At 49.8% G+C, this 11137-nt stretch overlaps 1 long non-coding RNA gene across 1 annotated transcript; it reads left to right on the top strand.

Annotated features, from left to right (window-relative positions):
- Window positions 1–6477: 6477 nt before the first annotated feature.
- Window positions 6478–10504, top strand: LOC123393845. The gene is made up of 2 exons (XR_006608650.1): window positions 6478–6644; window positions 10454–10504. It is a non-coding gene; the product is annotated as an uncharacterized LOC123393845 (long non-coding RNA).
- Window positions 10505–11137: the final 633 nt, after the last annotated feature.

Consider the following 11137-nt stretch of genomic DNA (forward strand, 5'->3'; position numbering starts at 1 on the left):
TGGCAGGAAGCAGGAAATCTCATGCTGGCCCCTGCATCCTGTTACCAGAAAGGCATGCCTTCTTTTCCCGTCTCACCTTCAAAGGCAACTCAACTCACTGAACTCACCTTCAGTGAGTTTATTGACTTCTCACAACTTGTGTTTCTGCCTGCAAAAATCACTAAAGCAAGCAATCACCAGGAACCTAACTGCCTCGAGGTAAACGGGAACAGAGAACAATGCACAAAATAATCACACGCACGCACGCACATGTGAGCGCGCGCGCACACACACACACACGTATAACAGGTTCCCATAAATGAGTCCTACTGTATGTTGCATTCTCCAGCTTGCTTTTTTCACTAAGAATATACGAGACAGTTTTCTTTGCCAGTATGTTTACATCAACATTTCCTTCTTTTTAAAAAATGAGGTTTTTATTCCATAATTCATCCAGCCATTTCTCTCTTAATGGAGATATCCTTTTCCTTAAAAAACAAAAAACAAAAAACAAACAAACAAACAAAAAACCTTGCCTACTATCAATGTTACCTTTGTACATGTATCTTCACGCTCACACACATTTCTGTAGAGGAGAAACTCACAGTGGAGTTGTTAGATTGTCTGATTGGTGGCATATGCTCTCTATTCTAAAATAAATATTGCAGCTCTTTAAAAATGCTGAACCACTGCAGGTTTCCACGGAATCTAGGCATACCAGTTCCCATGCCTCCTTACCAATTGTGACCAGTCATTTTCTTCTTAAAAATCCATCTTGGGGTGGAAAATAGCATCTCATTACAATTTTGTTTTGCATTTCTCTAATTGCTGGAGAAGTTGTGTGTCTTTTGAAGCTTACTGGCCAGGTCTGTTTCTTCTTTATGAGTCATCTCCAGGCTTTATTACTTTTTAAATACCCTCTTCTTATTGATTCTAAAGAGAATACGCTTAAAAACAACAACAACAACAAAAAGCAGCAGATTTATTTATTTGAGAAAGAGAGAGAGGGGGGCTCCTGGGTGGCGCAGTCGTTAAGCATCTGCCTTTGGCTCAGGACATGATCCCAGGGTTCTGCGATCAAGCCCCACATAGAGCTCTCTGTTCAGTAGGAAGCCTGTTTCTCCCTCTCCCACTCCCCCGGCTTGTATTCCCTCTCTCACTGTCTCTCTCTGTCAAATAAATAAATAAAATCTTTAAAAATAAAAAAAAATATATATATAGAGAGAGAGAGCACGACAGGGAGAGGCAGAGGGAGAGAGAAACTCAAGCAGACTCCATTCTGAGTGCAGAGACTGATGCAGGGCTCGATCTCACGGCCCTGAGATCATGATCTGAGCCAAAATCAAGAGTTGGACAATTCTCTATTTTTTTTTTTTAAAGATTTCATTTATTTATTTGACAGAGACAGACAGTGAGAGAGGGAACACAAGCAGAGGGAGTAGGAGATGGAGAAGCAGGCTCCCTGCTGAGCAGGGAGCACGATGCAGGGCTTGATCCCAGGACCCTGAGATCATGACCTGAGCCAAAGGCAGACGCTTAAAGACTGAGCCACCCAGGTACCCTGATAATGCACTTTCCTATTTCATAGGTACCGAACCTTTGTCTTATCTAAGTTACAATATTTTATTCCAGTTTGTCGTTTGTCTGTCAACTGTGATTGGGATTCTGACCTAACTGATAAGTGGTGGGCCAAATGAGTAAATTTTTCAAACCTCCACCAGGTGATTCTAATCAGCCAGGATTGAGGGCCACCTGGGCAAAGAATAAAATAGGGACCAGGAACCAGAGAAATTGAGTGGTCTTTCAAGCCATTAAGACATAAACATGAGGCCATTTGTACACCAACCCTACAGTCTTCCTAATTTTCTCTTACTTTCTGTTTCATTCACAATAAGAAGGCCAGAGAGAGTGATGTGTTTCTTTCCAGCCCGACACCCTTCAATAGCATCCCATGGTCCTTACAATGGAATCTAAACTTCTTACCCTGGCTTTAAGGTCCGTGTGACCTGGCCTTTATCTACCCAACTTCATCTTCTTCTTTTTTTTTTTTTTATTTTTAAGTAGGCTCCATGCCCAGCATGGAGCCCAGTGGAGGGCTCAAACTCACGACCCTGAGATCAAGACCTGAGCTGAGATTAAGAGTCAGAGGCTTAACCGTCTGAGCTGCCCAGGCCCCCTTGTCTAGCTTCAACTTAAGCCACTCCCACCCTTGCTCCCCTCACATCAGTCACAACTCTCCGAGTTCACCAAAGGCCCTGTTCTCACTGCAGGATTTGCACCTATGACCCCCTCCGTCCCCACACTGCTCCCCCCACCCCTTGTTTGCACAGTGTGCTCCTTCTCAGTCTCTCTTCACCACATTTCGGAGATATCTAAGAGACACCCCCCCCATTATTCTCCACTCCAAACCCTATTTATTTCCTTCTGAACCTACTGCAATTCGTGATTATTTAATGTACTTCCTTACTTGGGTTTGGGAAGCAAATATTCCCATTGACAGGTAAACTCCATGGGGATGGCTACCATGACTTTCCATAGCCTGGCACGTTACTGGGCACATTCTTGATCACAATGTATTACATGATGGAATGATATAGATTGGCCCACCAGGGTTCCCTCCAAGCCCAGCTCTCCCCTGGGGGAGGGTGATGGCTGAGAAGAGGAGGACATGTCTCTCCGGCCCCAAGGAGTCACATGGCTGACATCATCCTTCCTTATGGCCCATGTGTCTCTTGGTTTCCTGGACCACTGACGTGCTTGTGAATCTCAACCATCATCTGCCAAAGCTCAGGGCTGTCTGGCCCCTGCCCACAGCCCTCAGCTCTGACTGCGCCTTTGACACCCATTCCGTGGCACCTGGGCCTCCCTGTCTTGGAAAACGAGCCCCTCTTTGGCTCAAGATGGTCTTCTTCACCTTTGGCATGGTGAAATTTGAGAGGTGAAAGGGGCGGGGGAGAACATTCCTCAGAGGCACTTTGTCATTTTTCTGAAGTGGACTTAAAGCTCCCAGTGGAGGTCACCCAAGGTCTCCCCATGCCATGTTCACAACCATGTATGTAGGAAAACTCTAATTCACTCCTGACTTTCCAGAAGCCCTTAGTAACCAGCAAGGGGATGGGCGTGGCTGTCATTCCCTGCTGTCCCCGGGGGAGGGGACCTTAGAGTGAGCACCCCGCAGGGCTCAGTTAGGAGCAAAATGTCTGCTCGGTGTCTGAGTGCAGCCAGCCTGTCACTCAGAGTTGTTTAGCATGCCAGTCCTCCCCGTAACAAGTTGCCACGTCTCTTTACGGTGACACCATGCAACTCATCAGTCTGGAAAATAGGAGAATGCTGAGAAAATTGATCACCCCACACTGCCAGCTACAGACACCCATCCCGATGGGTGTGCTCTAGACTGGGACACAGTTCCGCTTATTTCCATTTCTAAGCAGTGCCACACAGTCTTACTGAGCACAAAAGAAGTGTCAACACCACACTCTGTACCTCCCACATTCCTCCATCACCACTTGTTTTCTTTAAATCCTCCTTTGATTGGCTACAACCACCACCCCGACCCCCGCAGCCCTTTGGTGCTGGACCTTGGGTTATTTTGTGCTCTGATGCAGAGGCAATCATCACCCCCCAGACCCCTGCCCCACAGTTCCTGGGCTCCAAAGGAACACGGAAGTTACCTCCTTCAGGCTGATTCTGGTTTAAGGCTGAAATCTTTTTTATCACCCAAAATTAAAATAACTTCACTGAGCCTCATAAAAGTGCATATTTTTTTTCAATTGAATTACCTACCTTATTGAATAAAGGGATTCAAGGAGAACACCGGGAATGCTTATTAGCTACTAAAATGTCAAAGTTCTGCTTTCTGTGAAAAGTAAAAATGAGGAGGAAGTTTTATAGGGTTTCAGACTGAAATTAGATCTGGGTTCTCACAACACTGGGCTGACTGGTAGTAGCCCCTCACCCCTTTCTTGGCTCTCTTGTTGATTTCATCACCCCCTTGGAGTCCACTAGTATCTGAAGAGGAAGGGTTTGAGGACTCCGGGTCCTACCTTCAGCCCAAACATCCCCTGATCCTTACACGGTTGTTCCGCAGAAATGTCAGGTCCATTGCCCAAACAACCATATCACTTCTCCTCCATGCCCTATGACTCTCCCCTGGCTTCAGCTACTGGTGTCCAGTCCCCTCCAGCCACCCAGGGGTCTGGTCCTGAAAGACCCGCAGATCTCCTTACCCAAGAATTCAACACTGCCACAGGATGCAAACAGCAAGAGGTTCTTTATTGTTACGCAGGTGCCTGCGGGTGGTCAGCGCATGCCTGCGGGTGGTCAGCAGCTCCTGCTAGCTGGCTGGGGTGGTGCAGGATTTTTATAGACAGGTACAAACAAGTCCCGGATGGGATGGGGCCGATTGGCTGACAATTTGAACATTTGAAAAAAGGCATACTTGGTGTTAGCGGATTGGCTTTGGAAGACCCCCTCGCGCGAAGAGAAAGGCGGGAAGGGGAAACAAAGAGGGGAAGTTTGACCTTATTACTCAGCAGAAAGACATCCTGTCTACCTGACTATGCAGCCCCCTGTCTACGTGACCTACGTGACCATGCAGCCCCCTTGCCTATGTGACCATGCCATGCCTCGGCTATTAGGAGAAGGTATCTTGTTCAAACAGGAGACAAGTGTCATGCCCTAAAAGCCAAGCAGTTACAGAAAGGCAAAAGAGCAGTTACATTGAATTCAACCCTGGGGGAAGGGTCTTTTCACTGCAAGGGGAGGAGGGGTACTCTTACACAACAAAAGAGCAGTTAATTAGTTAACGACTGGGGGGGGGAGGGCTCTTTCAGTCCCACAGAGAATTAACCACCAAGAGTGCCCTCAAATGGGGTCACATAAAGAGGGATGATTTCTGGGAAAGGAACTTGTAAGAGGAGACTTGTAAGATGAAAACCCCTACATGGCTGCCATGTAGGGGGAAAGAAGGCAACATGTCGAGAAAGGAGGTAGAAAATCGTGTTGGGCTCTTTGAGTTCTCAAGGCTCAGATACAACCTGCCCTTCCTGTTGTTCGCTTGCAGCGACTTTCCCTGGAATCCGGGAGCCCAAGCTCATTGCAGCTGGTTGTTGTGGGTTTGTTTGCTTGCTTTTGGGAGGAAGGTTTAATGTTCTTAAACAAAAAGGAGAAAAATGTTGTTTTATCTGTCCGCTATCTTCTCCCACCCCCGCCCTCCACAAGCATCTAACTCAGCGCCTGGCACATAATAAATATTTGAGTAATGTTTTGGAGTACCTTCTCGTTCCCCTCTGGAATTAATCTTTGAAGGCATCAAGCTGTGTCTAACTTCTCCTTGTGTGCCCTGCACCAAGTCCAGCGCCTGACACAGAGACAATGCTCAAAAATGTTTACTGCCCTTGTCTTCAAGAGAAAGAGATGGGGGGAGAGAGAGAGAGAAAAGAACCTGATGTAAAGAGGTAGGGGCAGGCATAGAACAGAGCAAAGAATTGGAGCACATTCGATTGTAGAATAGATTGACCCCAGTGATTCCATACATGTGATGTGGATGGAAAAGAATCAGGGATTGAGTCAGAAAATATTCTGACTTCTGGCTGGCTGGCTTTGGTAACTGGCTGAATGTTGGTGCCTTATACCATATAGAGCATACCAGAGAGAAACACATTTCTTCTTTGTTCTCCCAAGGTCCTGTGCATCTTTCTTTGGGCCGAGAAGTTTCCAACACTTCCCCACAGTGCCCCAGAAACATGACTGCAATCATCCTCCGTAATAAGCATCTGTGAATAACTGCTCTGTTTAGAACACGAGTGGCTATTTTGGAATGATTGTCACTTAAAAAAAGAAAAAATAGCCCACAAATTCCAAAATATCAGAATGCTAAAAATGAAGAAGGGCTTCTAATTTAACTAGAGTTTCACTGGGGAATGATGAAATTTAGTTTGCGAGTGGAAAAATTTATCACATGAATAAAGATAAATTCAATTAATTTCATGCACTTGAGATGCAGATTTAGTCCCTGTGAGAGAAGGGCCTGGAAACGGGGTTGCAGGGAGGTTGGGGTATGGACACACTCCTGCCGCCCGTGGGGCTAGAGCTGAAACCCATTATTCCTGAGTTAGAGAGTACGAGTCTCTCAGAATGTGTTATCTGTTGGGCTGGCAGGAAGGGGGCTACCAAAGATGGCGAAAGTTCCCACCACAAGACCTGAGCTCGGACAGGAGAACAAAGGCCCAAGCAGGAATCTGAGACCCCCGCCCCGGGCTCCTGTGGACCAATGGGATCCCGATGAGCAGGCGGGATATCCAAATAAGGGAAACTTCCAAAAGACCCCTGAGCTTCCTCCGAGACCCCTTAAAAGCCCCCTCCTCCCTGCCTTGGGTGCGACTGGAAAGCAGAGTGGCGGAACCTCGCCCGAGGGTGCCCACCTCCTCCCGGCGCAACTTTCCTGGCTCCCCTTCTCCTGAGCCCTGAAACTTCGCCGGAGAGCGTTTTTAATAAATCTTGCCTTGCACCCACTTTGCCTGGTGTTGTGTTTATCTCGCCGGAAAAAACTTTACATTTGGTGCCGAGACCCGGGAAGGAGATTGAGCCCCCACACAGTGGGGAGGCTCTCTCCTTTCCCTGGCTGAACCGGATCTGCCTTTCCGAACGCCACTTCCGAAGCTGTGGTGAGTTTCCCCGATTCCGCGCCTCCTTCCGGAAAGCCCTGCCCTAATCGCGGCCGCGTCAGGGTGGACCCCGCCGGTCACCAGGTGACCTCCGTGACTCCGAGAGGCTGGGAGACGTCCTAACCTCTACGGCAGTCGACACAGTTTTTCCGCAACCCAGTGGTGGACGAGGGGACGCCTTCCTCCAGCCCTCGGGTTGCCCGGCAACGAATCGTGGGGACCTCCCAATCCAAATTCGACCCTAAAAACATCCCGGGGGTGTTTTAGGCCTGCTGGCCAATCTTAAAACCCTGGAACTGGACCAGGACCTGCGAAAACGACGTTACTGTACTGTCGCTTGGCCACAATACCGATTAGACAATCAGTCCCAATGGCCTCCGGAAGGCACGTTTAACTATCAGACTTTCATGGACCTAAATAACCTCGGCAGGCACCAAGGCAGATGGGCCAAGGTCCCTTATGTCCAGCTTTCTGGACTCTGCACTCTCGCCCCTTCCTCTGCTCTCACTGCTCCACCTCACAGGTCCTCTTGGCCCGCTCCCCTCCCCCTACCCTGCCACCCACTGCTCCCAAAGACTCGGACCTCTCCTCCCCGTCTCCTCTCTCTGAACCCCCGGAGAGCTTCACCCATCCACTGACAAGAGGGCCTCTGGTTCCTCCTCCTCCTCCTCTTTACCGCGATCCTTCACCCCAAGGTCCCTTAAATTCAGGATTTCTGAACCAGCGCTCTCGTCTACCCCTCCTTCTCCCCCTCCCACTCCTATCCGAACTCCTGACAAATTTATCCGCAGTAAACGGGAAACTCCAATCAAAGCTTACTGAAGGTCAAATAGGCTCTTGTTATTTGTTAAAATCTGCTAGCAAAGAGATGACTAGAACTGCTGGTTACTTGTGTCTCAGAGTTTTAATGGGTCATTCTTAAGGTAGCATTCAAAGTCTTTGGTAACCTTTAACAGAATGGGATAAAGAACTAGGTTTATGCTTTTGAAATCTGTTGGTAAACACCTTTTGTGCTTAATTGAATTCTGTTGTAACAGCCGCAGGGCTACTGTTTGAGCTAGATGCTTTCGTAAAGAATGGAAGGGGAGACTGATCACCTCCCATTAGCCAGGGATACCCAAAGGGGAGGGTGTCCAATCTGTTTGAATCTGAAGAGTGCCTGACTGCGTGAATGTGTCTGTGTGGCTCCAGCCGCACTAGGGCTCGAAAGCCCCCCGCTGAGTTAGTCTGACCCCCAAGGGAGGTTGCTGGAGCTGAGGAAGTTTGAGTTCATGCGCCCTTCTCTCTACAGGACCTTTCCCAAATTGAGAAACGTTTGGTCTCCTTTTCGGCCAGTTCTGATAACTACATTAAAGAATTCCAGTATCTGGCCCAAGCCTATGACCTCACCTGGCATGATTTACATGTGGTCCAGACCACCACCCTCACCATAGAGGAGAGGGAACGCATCCAGGCTGCTGCCCAGGAGCACGCGGATCAGGTCCAGCTCACTGATGCTGGAGCCCGGGCGGTCCCAGCTGTAGAACCAGGTTGGGATTATCAGGATGGCCAAGATGGCCACTGGCACCGCGACCGCATGGTCCAGTGTCTCATAGCCGGCATGAGGGCAGCCTCTAATAAGGCCGTTAATTACGACAAGATTAGGGATATTGTCCAGGCCCCTACGACAACCCCACCATGTTTCTTAACCAGTTGACCTAACTTTTAACCCAGTACACTCGCTTGGACCCTGCCTCTCCTGCGGGGGCCACGGTACTGGCTACTCATTTTATCTCTCAATCGGCACTGGATATACAGAGAAAGTTAAAGAAGGCTGAGGAGGACCCTCAGACCCCCATTTCTGACTTGGTGAAAATGGCATTTAAGGTCTTTAATTCCCGTGAGGAGGCGGCTGAGCTTAAACGACAAGCCAGACTCCAGCAAAAGGTTCAGTTGCAGACCCAAGCCTTGGTAGCAGCCCTGCGGCCGGCCGGCTCTGGGAGCCAGCAGAGAGGGGAAAACCAATCGCACCCCGTCGGGGGGGGCCTGTTTCAAATGCAGGGCCGAGGGACATTGGGCTCGCCAGTGCCCCAATCCAAAGCCGCCAACTCGGCCTTGCCCTCAATGCCATTTGATGGGCCACTGGAAATCCGACTGCCCTAACCTCGGGGTATCTTCGATGCCTCAACGTGGGGACCCCCCGAGATAGTAAGTCTGGCCTTTCAACTGCTTGGATTGGAGGACGACTGACGAAGCCCAGACTCAGCCACCCCTCTCACCCAGGCCAAGCCCAGGGTTATGCTCCAGGTAGTGGGTAAGTCCATCTCTTTTTTGCTGGACACGGGGGCTACCTACTCTGTTCTGCCTTCCTACTCGGGACTTACTCGAACCTCACCAATTACTGTTATGGGGATCGATGGGACCTCCTCCAATCCTAGGGTGACCCTTCCCCTTACCTGTAGCCTGGATGGGTTTCCCTTCCCCCACTCGTTCCTATGATTCCTTCCTGCCTGGTCCCTCTACTGGGTAGGGACATTCTCCAGAAACTAAGGGCAACTATCTGCCTCTCCCCTTCCTCCCCTCTATCCACCTCAACCCGTCTCATCCTACACCTCTCCACTCCCTCGACCCCCGCTCCAGATGACCTACCTACTGTAGACCCTCAGGTGTGGGACACCTCAGAACCCATCATTGCTTCCCACCTTACCCCGGTTCAAGTACAGCTTAAGGATAACTCTAAGTTTCCCTCAAGCTCAGTTGCCTATTTCCTTAGCCCACCGCCAGGGCCTGAAACTATCATAGAACGGCTTTAACATCAGGGACTCCTGATCCCCATCATTTCCCTCTGTAACACCCCATCCTCCCAGTACGCAAGCCCTCAGGGGCTTATCGACTGGTACAAGACCTTAGGCTTATCAACGAGGTCGTGGTCCCCCTCCACCCAGTCGTTCCTAACCCTACTGTCTCGCGTTCCCCCAAACACCTATGACTTTACTGTACTGGAACTAAAGGACGCTTTTTTCACTGTCCCCTTGCACCCTGATTCCTATTTTCTTTTTGCCTTCACCTGGGAGGATCCTGACATGCATGCTTCTGGACAATTAACTTGGACTGTTCTACCCCAGGGGTTCAGGGACAGCCCTCACATTTTCGGCCAGGCCTACAGACTTAACAGCAGTGCGTCCTTAAGGCCAGGACTCTACTACATATGTGGATGACCTCCTCCTCTGTAGCCCCTCCCTCTCGGTCTCCCAAGACGACACCTCCACCCTACTTAGCTTTCTGGGGGCCAAGGGATATCAAGTACCCCCCCCTCTAAGGCCCTCAACATGACCTTAGGGCAGCCCATCATAGTCTACTCTCCTGCTGACTCACAGAGCTCCTTAGCCACCGATCCCTGGCCCATCTGACTCCCGTCTCCAGCTATTCCATCTGCTATTCCTAGAGAACCCCCGCATCTCTCTCTCTCTACCTCCCCCCCCCGCTTAAACCCTGCAACTTTACTGCCTAAACCCTTGCCAGATAAGGGGTGGATCCAGGACAGGATTGCCCTGCCAGGCAATCTGGTGCACACCTTGATTACTGACATCCACCAATCCCTCCATCGTGGCCCATAGGCTCTCCACTAATTTCTTCAGCCATTGTTCTATCATCCTTCCTTATCTAAGGTAATCGAAGTTGTCCACAGGGCTTGCAAAACCTGTTCTGCCGTGAATTCACAAGGAGGAATCTGCAGACCAGGGCCTAACCAACAGCTCCGAGGTCATCAGCCGGGGGAAGACTGACACCTGGACTTGACTCCCATGCCTTGCCATAAAATTCATTCACAGGCTGGATCGAAGCATACCTCATCGCCCAGGAAACAGCAGACGTAGTGGCTACAATACTCATCGAGCGCATCATCCCGAGGTTCGGATTGCCCCAGACCCTCCAGTCGGACAACGGACCTGCCTTCATCTCCAGTGTAACCCAACAGGTAGCTGAGAGCCTCAACATAACCTGGAAACTTCACATCCCATACCACCCACAGTCATTGGTAAGGTAGAAAAGGCCAATGGGCTGCTCAAAGCCCAACTCAACAAACCTACTCTAGAAACCCGTCTTTCCTGGCCTACACTTCTGCCTATGGCTCTCACCAGACTCCTGGCTACGCCCCGCGGGTCTTCAGGCTTAAGCCCATTTGAATTACTATACGTCCGGCCCTTTCTTAGAAATCACAGCCCTCCAGCCATTTCCCCACCTCTTTTATCCTATCTACCTTACCTCACTCCTTGTCGTAGGGATACCCCACCCTATTGACTGGCCACTCCCCAACTTCAGGGCCACAAATAATACGGTCCATATGGGCCCCATCGGGGGAAACATACCTATTATTAATGTGTCCTCCCTTACCACCGCAGCTGCCATATCACTAATTCCTCCCTCCTGTACTGTACTCCCTTGGGAATATTTCTCTTGTGCCCTCAGGGAATCTATCGCTGCCTGACCACTAACGACTCCCTGGGCTGTATATT

Source organism: Mustela putorius, unplaced genomic scaffold (assembly GCF_011764305.1).
Source record: "Mustela putorius furo isolate JIRA1106 unplaced genomic scaffold, ASM1176430v1.1 tig00001033_pilon_pilon_pilon, whole genome shotgun sequence".
Lineage (NCBI taxonomy): Eukaryota > Metazoa > Chordata > Mammalia > Carnivora > Mustelidae > Mustela > Mustela putorius.